Below are 24,243 nucleotides of genomic sequence, written 5' to 3' on the forward strand. Positions count from 1 at the left end.
TTCATTTTTTTTGCTGACTTATTCATTAAATAGTGTTTATATTTAGTGGGAGAGAACATAGTTCCAATGCTTAGAGTCCATTCATTGATGAGATGACAAGAGGACAAGGTCATAGAACAGGCATATGGCTTTCAACTGGGGAATCCCCAGATGTTGCATCTCAACTTCAGTTTCGCCTGAGTTTGAGGGCAACTGGTCATTGGAGTACTTGACGGCTCTTGTCATCACCTCAAGCAATAATTAACTTTGTGCATGATGACATCAAAAGGCATTTATTTTATTTTTTTTAAAGATTTCATTGATTTATTTGAGAGAGAGAGAGAGAGAGTGCAAGTGGGGGGAGGAACAGAGGGAGAGGGACAAGCAGACTCTGCACTGAGCACGGAGCCCCTCGTGGGGCTGATTCCATGACCCTGAGATCATGAACTGAGCAGAAATCAAGATTTGGATGATTAACCGATGCCCCAACAACAAAGGGCATTTAGTCTGTATTTTCAACCAAAAAAACAAAATTGGATGTATTTCCCTATTGGCTCAACTTTTAATTTTCTAAAACTTAACAAGAATTTTGTATCTGGATGTGTTTAGCTGCAAGTAATAGAATATTTGGGGGAAGAAAAAAAGAATTCTGGCAATTCTAGAGCCAGTACAGTGACTCAGACTTTTTCTATTTTTTCCTTTTATTTTTCTCAGCATTTGGCTTTTTTCTTCCTCTAAATTTTCAATTCATGATCACAACATGGCTGCAGCAGTTTTAAGCATTCTAGTTTTACACAACCAGAAAGAAATTAAAAAAGGAAGAAAAAAAGGCCAATTTCCAAATACTCTCTAATTTATCAGGAAGTACATCTCCCTTCTACTGCTAGGACTCTTTTCACATTTTATGTATCATTTTCAAAACTGGATAATATGACCACCCCTAGGTCATTCATTGTAACGTATGTGTTTTTCATGATTGGTTGAGGCCCCTTTGAAATAGGGGAAGGGCGTACCTTGTCAGAACACACTGATGACAGACCAGTATATGAACAAAAGAGACTTCTGTTAGCAAGATATGCACGTATGTGCAGGAAGAGGTTAGAACGGTTTGGTTTGATTACTCACAGTATCTGCCATAGTTACCAACCAGGGAGTAGCATTCTGTGAGATATTAAGATGGGGAATCATCATTAAATTAAAGTGAAGTATGCAATTCTTTTCTCCCTGGGGTACAGTGTCCTTCTGTCCCAAAGTCTTACTGCATCAATACTTGTTTACTGACTGCTCTTGCAAATATTGACATAATTCATTAGGCAAGAATCCATGATGATATCAAAAACTCCATGAGAAATGAAAATTCAAATAGAATACAAAAAGAAGTCAAGGTCATTTTCTCATTTCAGACAGATTGTGATTTTAATGTGGAGAGAAGTTTTAGATAAATATTTATCTTTTTGGAAATAGTACTTCCCCAACCATCTTTTGGCATAATATGGAAAGACTTTCATAAGTGACCTCTAAATACTAGCAACAAAGTGGAAATTCTCCCATTCCGATGGATTTAAAAAAATACAGTTAGCCCATTTTCATCTGTAAGAAAAAGATTCAGCAACAAAGTACAGATGATAATTGAAGCAATAAGAAATATGTGTGTAGGCTTGTTCTTTGGGAGAAGGTCAGTTAGTGATTATAAGGATTTGACTGATCACTAGTTTAGCATATATCTAATATTAGATATTCTATAGTTCTTGAACAACACATCTGATAATGGGTGGTTGATTTAGTACTTCAGAATTTCATGCACAGAGAGGCTATGGTAAGCTTTTAAGATCATTTTTTAAAAATCAGAATGTTTGCTGAGTAGCTCAGAATTCATTCCTTCCATTTTATTAAAAAAACTATCAAGGCTTGGAAAAGACAGAATTGGTCTCAATTTTATGGGGGCATATTGTGCTATTTTGTCTTAAGACATAGTCAAGGCCAAAGCTCAAGTATAAGTTCACTTGTATAATAGGAGGTACAGTGTACTAAGGTGACAGATACAAGCAATCCCAGGTTATCAATTCTTTATTTCTCCATCTTGAATCTAGATTTGAAAAAATGCAGTGCATAGTCTTAGGAGAATGACAATTATAATTAAATCTGATGTATTTCCAGTGTATTTCAATTTAGAATGGGATGGGATATTACCAAGGTGTGAAATGAGTGTTATCTCTATAAAACAATCACTTAACAGTTGTATTCAAATTTAAAATTAATGTTTTAATTTTTTTAAATGAAATTTTCCATTGCAACTAAGTTAAAACACATTTTGATTCTGCTTATCATCATTAATTTTATCAGACTACAAAGTTTCAAATACCTAAAATGCAAGAAAAATGGTTGAGTACACAGAAGGCAAATCTTAATCAAAGAATTTTACTGTTTTTATGACACTAAATATTATAATTTTTGTTGTCAATTTTCATGCTCCTAGATAGACAGCAAAGATTTGTATTTGACTGAAAAATATGGTTCTGTTCTAGCCTTTGATTGGCAGTTAAATTGCATTCTTACCCTCTTTGGTAATCCTGGCATTGAATCCAAAACAAGTAAAGATATGTTTTCCAGCCATGCATAGTCAATGTTCATGTATTCCCTGAGCAAACACCATGTTCTTATCACTGTCAAATGCAAAGCATTGTGGATACAAAGACAAAGCATGGCCCCTATTCTCAGTTGCTTATAATCTAATCTGAGTCAACAGATAATTAGAATATAATAATAAACATATTAAATTAATAACCATACAATAATAAATAATAATCAATTATTATATTAAGTTAGAATATGAGTAAATCACATAAATAAAAGTGTAATGAGTTCTGTAATAGAGGTTAGACACCCATTCCTACAGAAGACCAACAAAATAATTGTATGAGTCAAAAGGCCCTCATTTATATGCAGGATAGCACTTTTGAAAAGGTAGTAACTATTAGGCACAGAATAGTTTAAACTGTTGACATATAGGATGACATTTATCTAGTAATATGGACAGTCTATTTCTACTAAGAACAAAGGTGAGAGATATGACTTTCAGGGGTCATCTCCAAACAAGCACATTGACAGAGGATTAGATACAGCATTTTCCAAGGGGTAGCCATATGTGATTTATATATATATATATAGGTATAATCTAAGTCAAAACACCTATGGGAATTTCAGAGCAGACTCACAGACTACGTATTTCAATGCAATTTGATTCAGTAGGGTATACAGCTGGCAAAGCAGAGGGCTTTTGTGCAGAGGAAGGAGAGGGGAGATTAATAACAAAATGGAATCTGATTTTAAGCAGGTTGGAACATAGTTTTGATCTCGACGTACATGGAGATGGCTAGTTTTTGGAATTTTAAAAATGTAACCTGTTTCTGCCGGTAAGAAGTGAATGCATATCTTTGATTATCAAAGTAAGTTAACTCTTTCAACCCACTAAATTCTTAAATCATGCTGGAAGAGAGTATACTGGAGCATTGCTGCTGTTTTCAGATATTACTCGCGCCTCCTAGAAGCTGGAAAATCTAATTGACAGTGTGTTCACATATTATTTTTTTTAGAGAATAATGAAGTTTTTCAGATTTCTAAAATCAAAACTTGCTTTTTCATAAGACTTATCTTCTGAATCACTCTATTTTTCTCCTTTGCAATGGTTAGAATTTTGGCATAGATTCTGTTTCCCACTCTCATCCCAACCTTGTGGTTATTCTTCCAGTTCTCATTCTCCCTCGGTGTTTGAGTGCTATTGTTATCCTGAATATTATGGCATCACATTACCTTCCTGGCCTGGGACTCTACACTCCACCAGCGATGACTTTTATGTGAGAATGGGGGTGGAGAGTTAAAGATAAGCTGAGAGCTGCGAATATCGCTCCTGATGTGTGATGTCCCTTCTGCACAAAATGAGGAAATGTAAAATGCAATCATAATTGCTATCAGTGATAAAAAGCAACCATTTTTATAATTACTCAGTAATAAATTTGAATATGCTTTCTCATGAAGAGTAACAGTGGAGTCGTGGACTGCTGATGTTCTCTAAACTAGTGCTTGGGACACCGCACTAAACGGTACCTAATGACCTTAAGGAGTTAACAATCTCCAAAATGTAGGTAATTTGTTCTCTTCTAAGAGCTCATTGTTCTCAAACGTTTTGAGAATCAAATAAGTTTTCATTTATTTATCCCTAATTCTGTGTGATCCCTTTGTCCTCCCATGACACTCAGTGACCTGGCAATGAGCAAGATAAAATAAGGTACCTTGCTGTGATTACAAGTAAGCAAAGAAACAAAAGAAAACGTAATAAAGCTGATGCCAGCCAGTTAGCCAAAGCACAGGCAATGAGTGAGGAACATGGCAGAAATGCTGGGCAGAGGTGCAGAGGATAGTAAACTTACGCACTGAGGGCAATTGCAGTTCAAGGAACACGGTTTTTTAGGGGGGCAGCCTTGTTTAGGTGAGTTCCCATGTTACCCACCCCTAGACTATGTCAACAGCATGAAGAAGCTTCTTCCCAGAAGCAGATGGATAAAATCTCTCTGTGTGGCCATTCTGAAACTAAAAGACTTTGTTTCAACTGTAGAGATTATGCCGGTGGCTTTGGTCTCTAGATGAATGCAGTGGAATATTCTTGACTAGCTATCTATTTATTTTATCATTTGCCACACAGTGTGTATTGCCATTGTATGAGAAAATCCCTTCTGGTTAAATGAATGCTTACAAAGCAGCATTTTATATCTTTTCCCATCTCTGAGGAATTTGTCACATCTTCATATAAAAATCCCTTGTTGCCTTAGAGTTTTTAAGACCAAACACATTATAGTTCTAAGGGTATGTTTGTTCTTGTCCATCATTTTTTTTTCACTTTTAAAACCATGTTTATTTATTTTTGTATCATAATATGTATGACTTTTTTTTCTGACTTCCTTTTTCCTTCTCCCAAGATAGTCTGAAGGATCAGATATTGGATCTCAAGAGGCTTCCTCAAACTATTTTAGGAATGCAAGAATTCAATGTTTGGCTCTCTTTTGTTGATTTGCCCCAGCAACTGGGGTTGGTAATAACTGCACCTTACAATTATAACTGGAAATAGGTCTTTAGAATAATGGAGACTTGCATGACCAAATGCATTCTACACCAAGGATCATGATTCTATAGGTAGGGGTTTGATGATACCATATAAGTTTTTTATCTTTTCCTCACTTACAGCTTCTATCTCATTTTTACCTGCTATACCTGTATTCCATAAAATTTCAAAATGTTATCAAAGCCATTTTCATAAAATGATATAGTCATTCAGTACTGTGGCAAGAAAAAGTTTCATATTTTATTTCTAGAATGTGATTCCCTGAGAAATCACAAACTTGGCCATTTCTTTCCATTTTGTTCATGGAGTTTGGTGAGAACAGAGAATGGCAAGAGTTTTGGCAAAATCTCCCACAGTTAAAATGTGGTATTCTTCTATCTATGGGTTCATTCATTGCATCTAGTCCTTAAACTAATTATTTATTAAACAGAAAAAGTTCTAAACAACAAGTTTAAAAATATGTCTTCAGAAATAGTTAAAATATATTTAAAAGTCATAGAATTGCCAGATTTTATATTGGGAAATAGTTCATCCTCTCACATAGGATAGAAGCTCCTTATAGAGAGAGCAGATGAAACATATGTTTGAAAGACCTATGGTCTACAAAGGCAGCTCTTTTGATTAGGATGAAAGCTAATTATATAAAGAGTTCTGTGGAAGGAGCCAGAAGCTGTTTCTTTATAGTTTCACTTATTGGTTCTGGTCTGGCCTTTTAAGATGATATAAAGAAAAGATGTATGCTATCTTTACCGTCCCTCCCCATAAGATGTCCAGGATAAATCACTTAAATCTTTAAATCATTTTTTAATGGCTTGTAGATACCTAACCATTTTAGTTCTCAGGTTGTACTCTGACGAACAGTATTCTTCATAAAAAATAAAGCTTATAATTAAATATTGGTGGAAGTTTCTGTGTGTTTGTAACAATCTAATATGTGATGTTCCACTTGAGAAAGTGAATTATTTCACACACTAAGTAGTAGGGTAATAACATATCAGAACTCTGTTGGTAGAATGCATCATAACTATGATGTTTATTTTCTCTAAAATCACATTCTTCTCAAGTTAAAAAATATACACTCTGTAACAAATCAATTCCACTTCTAGGATTGTAACCAAGGAATTAATCTAAACTATCAAATTAAAATATTATGCACAAAGAGCAGAATTTTGATATGAAATATCACAAATATATATGCACATAAACTAATTATCCAGTGATAGAAAATATTACAATAAACACATTCATGGAATGGAAATTTATTCTTTGGATATTATGCATCCATAAGAATTATTATGTAACATGAAATAATGATGATGTGATAATAAAAAACAGAAAAATATGTACGATAAATATATATATATATATATATATATATATATAAATGTGTGTGTGATGGGTACATATACACTATTCATTCCAAAGATACTGCAAATGAAACATCAAAAGTAGAGTTATCTTTGTTTGGTATACTATTTCATTTTTTTCCCTTCTACTTTTATACATTTTCCCAATTTCTATAATTACCAAATATTTACTTAAATAAAAATGAAAGATCTCCAATCAATTTTTGTTTTTAACTATTAGGTTTTCCTATGTGGAACAAAATTTTTTTTCAAGTGATTTGATGAACAAATTCCCATTCTCCCTGTGTCACCCCACTAGATAGTTTTTGGTTTCATTGCTGAATCTTTAAGGTTCATGTACTGGAGAACAGGACAGCCATACCACTTGCCCTGGTACCCATACATTCTTGTCATGATGGAAAATTGATCTATTTGGGCTTGCAAAGTATCTCTTAAAACTCATGTGTTCTGCCACTTTATTTCTTCATGGAGAAAAGGGGAGATGAGAGAGTGATTGATTGAGGGGAGAGGGATTGGATAGAGAAAGGCAGAGTGTGTGGTAAAAGGGACAAAGAGAAAGCTGATTCCAATAGCTGCTTTGCTTATCTGAAAGTTTTAACTTGACTCTTGCTCACATCCCAGGTGACCAGCTAATAAAAATAATTTAAGCTTTAACAAAACAAGGGTAATTTATAATGTGAAACTGTAGTCTGGCACTTGTATCAGCACCAGAAACAAGGTTTCTGAAAATTCCTTAGGGGAATGAAACTACCAGGGACACACAATTTAATAACAACCTCTTTCCACTCAACCACCCCATCCCAGCCCCCCACCCCCTCCTGCCTACTCAACATCAACATCAAAGCCTTGAAAGAAACAAAAAATTCTGTTTCACTGTTGGATTTTTCGTATCGTTTTTATTTTATTTATTTTTAAAGATTTTATTTATATATTTGACAGAGAAAGAGACAGCGAGAGAGGGAACACAAGCAGGGGGAGTGGGAGAGGGAGAAGCAGGCTTCCCACTGAGCAGGGATCCCGATGCAGGACTCAATCCCAGGACCCTGGGATCATGACCTGAGCCGAAGGCAGACGCGTAACGACTGAGCCACCCAGGCGCCCCTTTCATATTGTTTTAAAGCAACCCTAAAATTATATAATTTTGCTTCTTTACATGGAAATATTTTAAAATTCAGGACAGTATTGTTTTCAGTAATATTATTGCTACCACAAATCTATAATTACTCACGAGACCCAGTTTAAACAGAAGTAATTCCATTTTTGAACTAGAATGTCTATTGTATACTTCAAAATGATACCTTTCTTAGAAACAGGGCCTCTGGAAATGGAAATATCTCACAAAAAGGGTAGATTTTAATTTTTTCATCCCCATTGAATTAGAGCAGAAACTAATTTGCTAAATGGAAAGCTACTGTCATACAACATATTGCATAAAATGAATATACACATGGAGATTAATTAAAAAAAAGCACAGCATCAACTTCATAGCAGTGTCATGCTTAAAATGAACTTACATTTTTATCCTGCTGGAGGATACCCAGATTGTTTTGTTTTAATGGCTTCCAGCCATCTCCATTATATAGCATAAAGACTCAAAGGGGAAAGCAGATTTTAGTCCTCAGAACAACATCTACAAGGAAGGGGTTTAAAAATGCTGATTAAGCAAATGTTGTTGGGTTAGTCTGTCTACTTCACATTTGTGTTTAAGTCATTGTGGAACAAATATTTAACTATTGGAGTGATTGTCTGGACATAGTCAAAAGCCTGGATGAATCCTGGGCACCTCTGAGAATACATTTTAAATGACAGGAAGAGCTTGTTTAAAAGAATCCCTTGCTAAGGGAGAAATTAAGTGGTATTGGATGGCAATAAGTTTAACCAATCATTAAAAACTCAGAATCAATTAAGTTCTTGGAGGCATATGGGCTTTCACCGTGACAGACAAATGTAGAGTGAGAAACAGATGATCAAGCATGATTCTGTCACATACCTACTGTGTTACCTACATTAAATCATTTAACTTTCTGACCCTCAGTTTTCTCGTTAATGAAACGGAAATCATAATAATAATTGTCTTGTCTAATTCATGGGGCTGTTCTTAATATCAAATGAGATAATGAGTATAAAAGCATTTCACACCTTTAAACAATAGGGAAAATTTATTCACTATATTAAGGGTGAATTCATGTGCATTTGTGCAGTATTTTTTACAGATATTTGATAAAAAATAAGAAGACTGGAATTCTGATTTGGAGTTGGAACAACTTGGTTCATACCCAAGCATTGACAATAACTAGTTCTATTACAGAAAGCAAGTTAGTAAATTTAAGCCTCCATTTTATATATCTATCATGAACTTAGTAATACTTGCCTATTAGAGGACCTGAAGATCAAATGATGTCATACAAATAAAAACATTGTAACATTACTATTATATTTTCATTACCTTTCAAAAATTCCCTTTGATGATCAAAGAGATAATTTCCACCCAATAGACCTCTCTTCTTTATTGAAATTCTTCTCCATGCAAATTAATTCTCTTTGGAAGCTGTAAATCTTCTACCTGGAACTTTGTGCTTTATTTATATGTGATAGCAGAATAATTTTTAGATGATTTTACCAAATTCCCAAGGAAAATTTAAGAAAACACAGTAACTGACGAAATTATTATGTTAATGGACTATAAAGATCAAATTAGCAGAGTAGAAAAACCTATGGAAACAGCGTGTTCCTGGGATGCCAACTCCAAAATAGCTTAATGCAAGAGCCCTGGGAGTAAGGTGAACTGGGTTCTAGCTTGGATTTGACACCAATTCACGGGGACTTGTTTTTTTCCTTTATGTAAACTGAGGGACTTAGAGTAAATAGTACATGGGACCTTTCCTGCTTTGATGTTTTATTTAATTATTAAAGTTTAAGCAGTGTGTGAATACTTAGGGGTAAAAGGGCTCTGAATTTACTTTTCAAAACTGCTTGGAACGTTACAGCTTTCTACGTAATAATGTCCTCATGGTAAGAAAAAGCTCCTATGGGTTCCAAAGAAGTCTTACTTTGTTCTGGAAAGTAACCTAAGTTCTTGCAGAATATGATTCAAGAAGGCATGAATTAGTGAAGATAAAGCAGGAGTCCTCAACTTTAACTACATTTTTTGGAATGGGAAAGTTTTATTTTATGGTGTTTGTTATAAATTATTTCAAATCTTTGAGAGCAAAATATGTATGTGCAAATGTATCTAAAGTTAGGTATTACTTAAAAATGCAGTTGCAGGCATACAAGGGTGAAACTCAGCAAGTACTTCCTATTTCTTCTTGATATTATAAAAAGGGTAAAATGCTGGATTTCTTAAGGCACATAAGTCTGTCAGAAATATTTTAAAACAAAATCTGTTAAGTGAAAATTTTGTAAAATAAACAAACATTTCTGTATTTTACAATTTTTAAGTACCTTCAAATATAGTTTATTTTTAAAATCTAAACTTTAACTCAATATCTTTTACCTGATTTGATTTATCCCAAAGAGCTAAAGCCCAGTTAGTGATACTGATTTTTAGAGATAACATTATGAGCTGAACTATAATTTTCCAAAAAAAATTACTTTAGTGTTTTCATTCATAATATGAAATAGTTTATTATTATATAATGAGTGTCTTGGCCATTGAGAATTCAACATTCAAACTCCCAGACCCTTTACTTAAGGTTGGATCACTTAATATGCAACAATATACTATTATTTCTGTTCCTGCATAGTTTACAGGAAAGACAATGATGTCCTTAGGTGCCTAATTTAGGTAAACATTTCAAATTTCAGACCTACATATTGGCTATAAATAATATATGAGACCGACAATTTCAAAAAAGGTAAATTTTCTGAGTTAATACTTACATATTCAATTTCAAATCCTTGCCTTTTGGGAAAATATGTGTCATAATATGTTATAAAAAAGTATTAGTCAGGTATTATGGTGAGGGAATACACAAGAAATTATACTCTTTCCTCTAGTACTTTTATCTTCTCATTAGGTATAGCATCTAGAATAAAACCATGTTTGTGGCATGATTTAAAACTTAGACATAAATCACCCTGTAAGGTTATCTTACCTATAGGTAATATTTTTTAGTGTATAAACATGTTCTGCTTTAAAAAAAATCTGATGATCTCAAATTCTAATAGGATAACTGGAAAAAGATATTTCTCAGTGTTAAAGTTATTTTTTTCTATTCAGGATATTTCTAGAATTGCTCTCACTTACCGTGTAAAAAAAAAATAAAGAAATTCTAGCAACTTAAACAATCTATTGGTATTGTTCCATTCTACTCATTTCTTTTTTTTTTTTAAAGATTTTATTTATTTATTTGAGAGAGAGAGAATGAGATAGAGAGAGCATGAGAGGGGGGAGGGTCAGAGGGAGAAGCAGACTCCCTGCCAAGGAGGGAGCCCGATGCGGGACTCGATCCAGGGACTCCAGGATCATGACCTGAGCTGAAGGCAGTTGCCCAACCAACTGAGCCACCCAGGCGCCCCCATTCTACTCATTTCTAATTTCCTTCAGCCTTACTGTCCAGGAAAAACATGAGGCACGCCGCTAGGTAGAAGTCCCCCCAAAAACTTGAAGTGTGAGTCTTCCCTACCAAATAGCAAACTTCCAAACACTGGAATAATAAAAACAGTAACAGAAACCCATTAATCACTGTTCATTGAAGTCTGTGGGAAATAACGTCACAGAAAAGATTGCCTTATGTTGGATTCCTCATAAATACTGAAAAAAAAAAGTTGAAATTTTATGAATTTAAGCAGTTGTTTTTGCTCAATGTCTCTTTGAAATGAATAATTCTTTCTTTCTTCTCTCTGTATGTATACACACACACTCTCTCTCATACACACACATATACAGATTACTAGGCAAATACTTTGACAGCTGACATAGAAAATTACAGGATAAAACATTCGATTCAGAATGTGTGGACATTGGTTACATGCTTATTGAGATACAATAATGGTATTGCTATCTAAAAATTTAAAGGTTGCATTCTCTTAGTTCATGATAAGATAAGTTCTTGGCTATATGCAAGACCATTCAACTCTAGGCACCGAACTCCTTCCATGAGGTTTTTTGACAAAAGAAAAGAAGTGCTTTTGGTAAGTGACCCTCCTGTCCCCACAGCCTTCTAAGGAGAAGGGCAAATGGAAAGAGGATCTTAATGCCAGTGTTCTACGTAATCCATTTAAGTCAAGACCCACACATTGAGTTTAGATCTTTGTCTTTTTGGAAGTCTTATGCTGTTCCGTGGTATAGAAAACTGTTATCAGGTATCATGGGGAATGAATATGCAATCAACTATGTTCTGTTCCTTCTGACACTCTGAACTTCTTGATAATTAAGATATAAGGAAACAAATGCCTTCAATATGATCATTGGAAATCAAATTCTTAATTCTCTTTTGAAAACTGATGAGTCATTATGTTGAATTGTCTCAGTGGAATAAGGGCCTTTTACCATGATCTTCTTTGGATTACTTAATCGTATCATCTCTTAACAATCTAACACTGCTTGCTTTAGGAATTTCGTAGTAGGCTTAATAATACAACACAAGGATTAATCAGATAAACTCTTTAGGATATTTTTAAAATCATTGTGAATAAGATAAAATTCATTTGAGTTGCAAAATAGTCTCTTTTAATTCTAATTGAACAAGGGTTATATATTAATTATTACTCATTTAATTTCATTTCATCAGCTTATTACATGGTTTAATTCCATTATAGTCCATTCTATTTGCATTTACATTTTATCCTTTACTGTATATTCAGTTCAGGACTAGATATAATAGTGGTCTTGCTATTAATTTTATTTTGCCTCAGGTGATTGGTATGCCAATCGATGGTTACCTAATTAACATTCGTTTCCTCTAGCCCTGGACTGGATCTTGAATGGGCAAGTCTGACCGGGCTAGTATTATTGAAAGAGAGGCTCGCTCAGATCTTGTTTGAAATACAGCCGGCTTCTTCTTTCTTTTCTTTCTTTCTCTCTCTCTGTCCTTTTATTTTTATCCTCCTCGCTAAATATGAATAAAAAGACACATTCCCCAGTGCCTGTGGGCAACCATATTATTATATCAAGGGAAGCAAAATTTACACTTAGAAGGTAATTTGTGATATTGTTGGAGGCAATAAAAGATATATTAAAAATGATTAACAATGCTATAAGAAATAAAAGAAATACAAGCATGTTTGTTAGTTACGTAAGAATTTGTGTCATGTGGAGGATTGGAATTGCTTCCTAAAACATACATGTAATTTGAATATCTAATTGAATGGATAAAAAGAGAGCTAAATCAATCCTAGAAAAATGGAGGGTGAAAATGGGATGCAGACTACAGAACAGAATGAAGATGGTGAGGAAACTGGTTTGGTTCAAGCCATGTCTTTGTGTTGAAGAGCTTAGACTTACTAAGAGAGAGTGCAAATAATAGCAGCCTTCTGAATTCCTGACTTTATACTTGGTGAATATTAAGTCAACTCCTAGTGCCCCTCTTGTTGGGAACTGGTGTTGGAGGATGGCGTGGGGGGAGTATGTCAGTTGTGTTTCTGTAGGACTTTCAGGAATCATCTCTCTTCCAGCCCATAGAGTCCTGGTAGGATTGTGATCATTGAAATCTGCCAAAAGCCATAGTAATGAGCATATCGCTGAGGTTATACCAATTATTGCTCTGAATTATTTTGTACACAGTATAGTTCCAATGATAGCATGTATTTTGATCAGAGAAAGGGCAAGGAAGTATTTTTCAGCAATTGATATGTAGACACTAGAAGAAAGAGCTACTCTTTCCAGAAAAATAAAGTTATGGTTCCACCAGGGTCCATCTTGCTTACCATATGGTGAGAGCCAGCCTGCAGAGGAAAGCCAGGCAAAGCCAGAGAGCAGGAGGTGGAGAAAATTAGACAGTCTGTGCTCACATTTGAGTTCCTATGTTCAACAGTGCCAAGAGACAGCGGGTTTTACTTTGACTTCCCAGTTATGTGAAGCCATATATTCCCTTCCAGTTTAAGCCAATTTGCCTTGGGAGTCCAGCACTTACAACCAACAGAATCTTGACTGGTACTATTATTCAGTCACTGGGAAGAGGACTGAGATATCCACAGAAGCACTGACACTAATCATCATCAGATAGTACTTTTATTTTTATTCATATATTATTAATATTCCACAAATAACAATATCATTTCAAGAGGGTTTGGTGGACATGACCTGGTTTAAGGTAATCAATTTCATGTCACTTGGAATGCCTTTGATACAATGGTGTAAAAATAAAGGAACCAAATGGCTGTAATGCAGGAGCTCCCCATTTTGCTAATCTAATAAATAAATACATGATAAAGTGGTCAATTTACATAACTGTCTTCAGTCTTACATTGTCCCTTGAGAGACTGTATTTTTAATAAAGATTTAGGTTTAAGAAATGAAAATATCACCTTTTAAAAAGAAAGATATGCCAGAAACACAGATATGAGCCTATGCAGGTTATTATATAAAATCGAGTTCTACCTCCCCTCCTCACCTCTTGGCTCTATATAACACTATAAACACACCAGATGATTTCAACGAGTTCACTGGGTAGGTGGAAAACACCAGCCAGTGTGGCTATTTGGCATCAAATAAACAAAATGACTGTTGATGGGACAACCTTTTCTCTTTTGAATAAGTAGTTGTGTCATTAACCTAATAGCTAAATAAAAGATGAGGCAATTTCCAATGACAAGAAAACATAAAACTCCACACTGGAAGGTTATATCTCTTACAAGATGGAGTTTTGTCTCCAAAAGACCTGGGCATCAGGTGTGCTATGTATAATGTGTATGTGTTTATAAGAACAAATCTCAAACTCTATACTTCTTACTGATGTGCAAACATGTACATAATAGCTGAAGAAACATTTAAATCCAAGCTGGAAAAAAGCCTCCTCATCGCTAATGTACATTTAAACTACCCAGTTCCCGTGTTGTTGTAATCACAATGCAATTTGATACCAAGTGTGGAAAGATGTACTTTGGGGGATGGGGGCTTGAGAGCTGTCAGGGGACTTGCTCCTTTGGCAGTGATTAACAGTTTGGTAATGAGGGTCTGTTGTGTGGGGGTGAGAATCCAAACACTGTGTCAAATGGTTAGTTGCTCTTTTAGTGACCCCAAAGTACGCAGCAGTCCTGGAGCTGAGAGAGAGGCAAAGAGAGAAAGAGAGAGCTAGAAGAGCATGACAAAGATTCCAAAATCCTTATTTTTTTACAGAGACAGAAGATTCTTCTCTACTGTGATTAGTCCACAACCCCCACACCCTATCCTTCCAAAAAGACATTCTGGTAGCATTATCTGATAATAATAACAAAATAACCCAAACAAAGAAAACTGAAGAAATTTAGGGCTACAGGTTTAGAAGTTGTTGAGTCCATTAGCAAAACATTTTTTTTTTACTGAAAAAATTAAACTTGAAAAGAAATACCTTTTTTAAATGTGGTTTTAAAAGTAGCTTCACAATAAATTCAACTCTTATGTAAACTTTCTCATTTACTTGTTAGTTTTACGCCTTAAGAAGTGATCTTTTTACTCAGCTTTGTATAAAATAAAGTAAAAAAGAAACTAACTCTTCAGAGAAATCTGAAGGGAAAAAAAGCTAACTGCAAGGTTCAGTGTCTTTATATTTATTGGCTTGAGGTCAATCTGTTATGAGATGTCTTGGATATTGTGTCTGTAATGGCTGTGTTTTTTTTTTTTCTTAGCTACATATCCAGAGCTGTGTTATTCATAGGGAGACAGAAATACTTGGGCATGAATTCTATACCTGTCAATTAGTGTGATCTGGGGAAGTTACTTAATCTTGGTTTCCAGTAATAATATTATAATAATACCTTCCTCTTACAGTTATTGTAAAGATTGAATAAGATAATACAATGTCTGATACATAAGAAATCATGAATAGATACCAGAACCATTTCTTTCTCCACTTTTGTCCTATTCAACCTAACATAGCTTTATGATTATTATCAATTTGGTTAATTTTGAGGTGAAATGTATGTTTTCAAGATATATTATCTTTTATTATGATGTTGCAGTTTACTTACAACTGTATTTTGATGTATTTCAAATTTTAATTTAACAATGAACACATTAGTTAATTTCAGCCTCATCAACAACAACAACAAAAAACAAAACAAAAAAATAATTTGAGGGCTACATATCTCAGTCATCACATTTCTTTTGTTAAAATACTTGTCTGTAAACAAAGTTTAGTGTGCATTTCAACTTAACATAAAATGTTAATGAATAAAGTACAAGACTCACATGGATATGTAAACCCCAGAAAATGTCTAAAGTGGATTTTGGCTAAAATCATCTGGACAGTTGCCTCTGTAATACAAAGCCAAAGCAAAGAGACGGTGGGCCAAAGGAAGCCTAAGTACATAAACATGAAACTACTGAACTCTGAGGAAATTAGCGAATGAGTTAAATACTGATCCGGGAGCTCTGTCCATTTTTATCAGGGGGATATTCTACTGCTGTAAGCAGGCATCTGGTTTTCATGTTTTTCAGAAAAGTCCCAGGCTAGTGGGGGATGTTAATAACGAGGGAGGCGAGACACATGTAGGGGCAGAGGATATATGGGAAATTTCTGTGCCTTCTCAATTTTGCTGTGAACCTAAAATTGCTCTAAAAGATAAAATCTTAATTTTAAAAAAAAGTCTAAAAGTATGAAGAACAGAAGACAAGCATATCCATATTTAAATGTTGGTTCCCTTTCCCCTTTATAAAATGTTCTTCTAAGAATTAATGAAAGCTTATTAAATTTTATGTAAATTAGAATTTTCCTAAGGTAAATAAACCTCATCTTGAAAAGGAAGTTTAAATTTCTTTTTGTAGTAAGTAGATTTTTTTTGGTTTGCTCTTTAACCTGAGGTTTTTAATAGATCTTTTGGTCTGTACATAGAATGCAGGAGATCTATGATGAGAAACCATTTCATTTTTGTTTTTGTCATCCTCTGATGCAAATTTAGCATTTTCTGGAATTGTGAATGTGGTATATCGTAGCTCTCTTTATGGACTATTACAGTTGCTGCAGACATCTTGAAATACCATGTGTGGTCATCATCACTTTGAAGTTATGGTAGTTATTAGACTGCCAATGATGTCCACAGCAAAAATAAGGATATAGATCCTTGCAGTAAGCCCATAAATTTGTATCTGTTTCAATTCATGAAATGTAAACTTGGTGGATGTATTGGGTTGGTAAAAGAAGGGAGTTTCTCAGGGCACCTGGGTGGCTCAGTCGTTAAGCGTCTGCCTTTGACTCAGGTCATGATCTCGGGGTCCTGGGATCGAGCCCTGCATAGGGCTCCCTGCATCCGGCTCCCTGCTCGGCGGGAAGCCTGCTTCTCCCTCTCCCGCTCCCCCTGCTTGTGTTCCCTCTCTAGCTGTCTCTCTCTCTGTGTCAGATAAATAGATAAAATCTTAAAAAAAAAAAAAGGAGTTTCTCTGTTTCTTCCCCAACATATTCTAGTCTAACAATTTTCCAACTCATTCATATTGCCCTCTATATAGCAATATATTTCAGTCACAAAGTAAAGATCATAAGGCTAACGTCTATTTCTTCATTTAAGGCCCTAATAACATCTCAAATAGTCTTAGCATAGAGTTTGCTTATAGAGTAATGATAACAGGTTCCCTAGGCATATCTGCAAATTGATTCTCTTCCTTTAAAACCCTTCTTTCCTATGTAGTACACTCCAGCCTGCCAATCAACATTTGGAAAAAAAGATTGCAGAAATTTAAGCAATAATATCAAACCTCAGTTATCTTCATTCTGTATAAGAGAAGATGATAAAGAGAAATTTTGTCTTAGACTAACTGTGTCAAGTGGATAAAAGTTCATAAATGAGATTATCCCAGTGAGAGTAAGTATTGAACAAAGTGTTATCCCTTAAAATTAAAAAAACAACAACAACAAAAAACACTGTCACATTGAAGAAAAACCACCCCCCAATCATTCAGTAACTACTGAGTTAAATGTGTTACAATTTTAATCACAAAAATAGTATTTTAGCATTGACTGCTGTAGTGTTGATAAATATATTTTCAAATGCAACCACCAACTAATTAGGAGCGCAAATACCCAATAAATGTCCCATGGCCATCACATTGAGGGTAAAGTGCTTTCAGAACTTCAGCAGTGGAAAGAAACATCATTTTCATTAATGAATTCTTGATAGTGCTTCCATTTTATTTGGGAGTGTTGTTTGCTGTGGAATGAAGAGAATGACTGAGAACATCAAGACTGACTTCATTTCTGAATAAGTAGCAAGTCACTGAAACACTCATCTGTAATGAAGAGATTGGTCCTATCAAAGAATTAAAACTCCAAAATTATATTATTTCTGTGACATTAAAATAGAGGTACCCAAAAATCTTTGTCAGAAATCACCCTTCCCATGAAGTATTTTGATTTAAAAAAATCAAAAGCAACTATTATAGAAATCGATTTTTCAATCTTATATAGGATGTTCAATCTTACTCAACATTATATGACCTTTCCCTTATATTTGGGGAGGTACAATTTTTTTCCCTTCAAGGAAAGTTTTTGTTCAGGAAAGGCTGACAGGCAGAGTGGTAAAACTAATGCTGTTTCTTGTCCTTCTCTAGAGACCAGTTTGAGAACCTTTGAGATTGGACCTGAGGCAATTTCATTTTCTCCATTAAATGTGGAGAAGAAAGCATGGCGGGAAACATGGCTGGTATTTGTGTTTCTATTTCAACCCACCTAATACTATGACTTTGTATAAACGACTTTTCCCTATTTGTTCTGAGTCAGGTCTTTGGAAAAGAAATATGCATGATCAGGTGGTTAGTTCTGGGATATAGAACTAGAATAAAAGAGGCAGATTAAAAACCAATAGTCATTTAAGTGAGTTTAGAACACTGACTTACTCTGATACAGCCTTTTAGATCTGACTTGTCTGAGTTCCTAACCCTGAAAATACTGATTGCCACAAATTCTATAAATCAAAGAAATTCCATAGCTTTTTGTTTCTGCTCATCATATCATTGAGGATATGACATCCACAAAGAAAATAAACAAACAAAAAGAAGTTATGATGTGGAATATTCATGAAGAGCAATGTGCAGGGCTGCATTTTCAAATGCATTGTTCTGTTAAGGGGGAATTCTGATGCCTTGAAAAAAATCAGGTATCATCCTGCAATTAGAGTGCCATGAAATATGTATTTAATAACTTGCTGATGCTCTAAATAATGCAGCAGCTCATTCATTCATTCATTTATTCATTCATTCATGAGAGCTTATCGTGGACCCTAGGTTCTGGGATACAGAGATGAACAAGATAAGCAAAATCTCTGCCCTCCCAGACCTTACACTGCAGAAGCAAATGACAGGCATAAATTAATAAATATTTATTATAATGACAGGTAATGATAAGTGCAGTGAAAAAAGTAAAGCACCCCAGGAGAATAGAGATTGAACATGTACACAAATGAGTGGAGGAAGTAAACCAAATGGTGGAGGAGGGAACATTTTGAGTAGAGAGATGAACAAAGGCAGAGAGATGAGGGAGGGATCCATGGGGAAATCAGGGAGTGAGAGAGGAGGAATTCCAGCAAGAAACATGAAAGCATGTGAAGTTTCTGATGCCTGTTCAAAGAAAGGTCAGTGTGTCTAGAGAAAGAACAGGCAGAGCAAATGGAGTAGGGTAGGAGATAGGGCTGAGAAAAAGAAGGGCAGGCCAACTGGAGTCTTTTAGGCCATCTTGAGGTGTTTGGTCTTATTCTAAATGTGATGGGTTACCAAAAGATGGTTTTGAAGAGGGCATTAGTATTGTAGCATTCGTGTTTTATTTATTTTTTAAAATTTTATTTTAATTCCAGTATAGTTAGTATACAAGGTTTTATTAGTTTCAGGTGTAAAACAGTGATTCAACAATTCCATACATTACTCAGTGCTCATCAGGACAAGTGCACTCCTTAATCCCCAACTCCTATTTCACCCACCCACCTCCCTTCTGATAACTATCAGTTTGTTCTCTGTAGTCAAGAGTCTGTTTCTTGATTTGTCTCTCTCTCTCTTTTTCCTTTGCTTGTTTGTTTTGTTTCTTAAATTCCACTTATGAGTGAAATCATATGATTTCATTTGTCTTTCTCTGACTGGCTTATTTTAATGGTTAACATTATACTCTTTAGCTCCATCCAAGTCTTTGCAAATGGCAGGATTTCATTCTTTTTTATGGCTGAATAATATTCCGGTGTGTGTGTGTGTGTGTGTGTGTGTGTGTGTGTGTTGTATATATCTTGTATATATCACATCTTATTTTTCCATTCATCTATTGATGGACCCTTGGGCTGCTTCCATATTTTGTTACTATAAGTAATGCTGCTATAAACACGGGGGTGTATGTATCTCTTTGAATTAGTGGCTTTGTATTTTTGAGGTAAATATCCAGTAGTGCAATTACTAGATCATAGAGTAGTTCTGTTTTTAACATTTTGAGGAAACTCCACAGTGTTTTCCCATAGTGACTGCACCAGTTTGCATTCCCACCAATAATGCATGGGGGTTCCTTTTGCTCCACATCCTCACTAACACTTGCTGTTTCTTATGTTTTTTATTTTAGCCGTTCTGAGTAAAATGTGAGGTGATATCTCATTGTAGTTTTAATTTGCATTTCCCTGATGATGAATGATGTTGAGTATCTTTTCATGTGTCTGTTGGCCATCTGGATGTTTTTTTGGAAAAATGTCTGTTCATGTCTATTGCCCAATTTTAATTGGATGATTTGCTCTTTGGGTGTTGAGTTGTCTCAGTTCTTTATATATTTTGGATACTAACCCTTTATTGGATATGTCATTTGCAAATATCTTCTCCCATTCCATAGGTTGCCTTTTAGTATTGTTGATTATTTCCTTCACTGTAAAAAAGCTTTATATTTTGATGTAGTCCCAATAGTTTGTTTTTGTTTTTATTTCCATTGCCATTATTGGATATTTAACCAAAGGAAATGAAAACACTAATTTGAAAAGACATATGCACTCTCCTATGTTTATTTTAGCAGGAAGCAGTGGTGAGGAGAGGTAGCAAAAGGATGTCAAAGATGTGTCAGAAAAGTTTTGGGGTTTTAGTACAGGACAACACATAACTGAGATCCCCCATGAGGCAGTGTGATGTCATGGAAACAAAATTTTCAGAGCAAGACACACTCTTCTATGAAGCACTTGAATTTGGGCAGATGTGAAGCTTTTGACCTCTGTGGAAAGTGACAATAACAATAAATTCCTTGCCAGTCTGTTATGGGGTGTAAATAAGTTAACATAGTTCAAGTGCCTAACACTGTACTTTCCACATAGTTGGTTAGCTCCCCGTCCAGCTGAATGGTTAACAGTAAGTTTCCTTCTATAGCACCGAACTTGTTTAATAGTGGACAGTTCTATAGCTATTCTCATGCTCACAAAATGCAATGAATACTAGATCTTGGTTATATGATTTACCCACTCTGTACGGGTGTTGGGGGGATTAATTAATTAATGCTTGTAAGGCACTTTATGATTCACAGGTCAAAGGCACTAGTGAATGCAAAGTTCCCTTATTAAATTTTACCACCTGCAGACTCTACTGCTTTCCCTCAGAAACACTGTATGAGAGAAGAAATGCCTTTCAGGAAAGCAAATTTTCTCATGGTTTTCTTCTGCCACCACTGGAAGAAAAATGCAGTATTTCAATGAGAAATATTACCACATTGTTTGTTCTTGAGCGATTTCCAGAAGAAATACCACAAAAATGCCTTTCTTTGAGGGTATTCAGACAATTTCCTATAAATTGAATATATAGCAACACAGCTATATATGGGTAATATATAGTCTGGGTTTTTTGTTGTTCTTATTGCTCTAGAAAGGGTGCCATGTGGAAATCCAAGGAATTCCTTTATTTGGTAGAGAATAGAGAGTGATCAGTCAGCTAACATGAAAGCAAATTCCTTTTAAATTTCCTCTTATCTCCAGCTTCTTTTTTGTGAAAGATGGGGAAAACCATACCACCCCTTCCGTTTGTTGGGAGGATTAGTACAAGGTGAATTTTTTTTAGAGAGACTGCCCCCAAACTGATAGTAATGTTGCTGCTGCTGAATATGAAATAATATGGTTATTCAGGAGTTTATAATTTATGTAGGGCAACAAAACAAACCCAAAAGCTGATTTTAAAAATTAGGCATTATGTAAGTGAACATACTGCAAAATATTAAATTAATTTCATGGCTATGATCATAGATTTAAAATTTTGTGATTAGTAATAAATTTTACAAAACCAAATTTTCAACATGCTCACTTCTAGCACTTTTTTGATGCTGACAGGCAATATCTATTAACTTTATTATAAAATCTGGGTATTTATTTGATATTAGTTGATTGGTTGGATTTTTATTTTGTTATCTTCATTACCACTTCAGTAATCTCTTAATTACTGAATAATAATGGTAACTTATGAAATTATGTTCACTGTCCTCAAAAATGGAGCCTGACTTTCTAACTCCAGCTACCAAATGCACCAAGACTAACTTTTGAATAGTCACTGAAGTAAAAGGTCTGGGTTAAATTTCTATTTTATGCTTATCAATGAGAAGTGATACTTCAGGCAGAAGAGACAATGCTCATTCTCCCCAACGAAGAGAACATGAGACATTCCAGGTCTTTCTAGTGCAGTTGGTGATGCCAAGTTACCCAACTTTGGTCTGTTTTCTTTAAATAAGATGGCTGTGCATGCACACGCGTGTGTATGTGTGCGTGTGAGAGAGAGAGAGAGATCTCATTTGAGTAATTGATTGGTTACTTGAAAGACTTTCAGCACCTACAGTCAATTAAAAGGGCAAAACACAGGTCTCAACTTCTCCCTGTATTCTTGTTACTGAAAATTTTTCTTCAGAATCTGAAGCTCAAACCTTTTTTTCTCTAACCCAGCCTGGTTAGTGCTGCCACCTACAGGAAGATATGGTGGCAAAACAAGAGGAGTTCATGTGAAACCCTGTAACTAAACCCTATCTCCTTCCTCCTGTCCCTACACTAACCTCTTTCAGCCACTCCTATCAAACCCCAAAAATACATGCACGCATATGCATGCATGCACACATAACACACCCTCTTCCCAAAGTTTTTGCACCCAGGCGTTTAAGTCCAGATTGCATCTAGTCGCTTAACTAGTAAAAGGCAGCATCCTAGATTGCAATTCTCTCCTTTAACCTAGTCACTGTATATTTGTAAGTAAAAATTGATTATCTCTTGTCTGCCGTGTCTGAATTGGATTTCTACACCCACTTTTACTCAGACTGAAATGTCAAGCTGGACACTTATAATTATATAACATGGGAGAAAAAGTTGAGTGACATAGTGAATAAACTATTGGCTTTTTGCCAGAGAGATACAGGTTTCAATCTGACCGACAGCTCTTTACACAATGAATAGTCTTGGTCCTGTCCCTGTGGGAGAGTGGTCTATGTCAGAAAAACTTCTAATTATAATTCAACACAGTAGGCAGTCCTGTTAAGTTGAGAGCTGGGGCTATATTTGCAAAGAGGATTAAATACTTTCCTACTGAGAGAGAGAGAGAAACTTCTTGATAGGGGCTCAATTTATTGGAAAGATTCACACCCGAGTTATTTGTGTCTGTCACAGAGAAGCAACGATGCCCACTTTCAAAACCAAATTACAAATGTCCATATTCATGTTCTTTTCCCTTCATGCAGTTGGTCTGGCTATACTTTTGGTGATGAAGTAGAGCAATTTCCCCAAAACCCTTAGGCCAATATCACCATTAAGAACGTTTAAGTTCCCCAGCTATGCCAAGAGATGCGCCAACATGGTGAATGTGTCAACTCAAATGCCTGTTCAGTTAAATTGCTGGTAACTTCCTGGAGAGCTCTGCGGAGAAGTCTGAGGTAAAGCCAGAGCTTAGCAGGAAATTGTGCCCTGATTAAAATACTGGCTGCCAGAGGTGGGATCCGTGGAGGTGGTCCGGTGTATATTATCCCTATTTTGCCATCTTTGGACTAGGTGTTATAAAAATAGTTTAGAAAGGGTTAGCTCAAAAAATAATTCCCCCACTGAAAAAAAGTCTACAGGAAATAGAGAACTATTGAAAATGGTGATATAAACTTAAATTTATAACACATTTCCATCATATACAGACAAGAAAGCAACTGTAATTGGCAGGGTGTTGAGTGAAAACAGGATTGTGGGGTTTATTCATTTAGATGGGTTGGGGAAAGCTGGAAGTGGGCGAGTATGGAGCAAGGATATGTTACCACATTTCTATTTAAGCCCTGTTAAGGGATTTGCCAGCACTCTAACGTGGCTCATTTATTCACACTGGCAGACCCCCTTGTAAGACTGCAGCCTGAGACTGGCCTATACTCTGCAAGATTTCCTGTCTGAGTAGCAAATATTCGAGTCTCTGTGCCCCTTTGGTACTGATATCTTGTGGCTACTGATTTGACTTGCCTTTATTTAGACTTCTGATACTTGTATATCTTCCAGTCACTGGGTTTCTAATCCCTCTTTGTCTTGGCAATATACTCAAGTTTTTAGTATCTTTCCAGTGGTCCAGATGGTGCCCATACTTGATTCCTATTGCAGAATCTTTATTCTGACGCTTTGCATGGCCCTAGTCCCCTGTACGAAGTCAGTGCAGCGTGTGATAACCTGAGAAAAAAGAGTCTCTCCAGCAAAGGAAAGAGTTCAAGACAGAAG

This window comes from Neomonachus schauinslandi, chromosome 8 (genome assembly GCF_002201575.2).
Source record: "Neomonachus schauinslandi chromosome 8, ASM220157v2, whole genome shotgun sequence".
In the NCBI taxonomy this organism is placed as follows: Eukaryota; Metazoa; Chordata; class Mammalia; order Carnivora; family Phocidae; genus Neomonachus; species Neomonachus schauinslandi.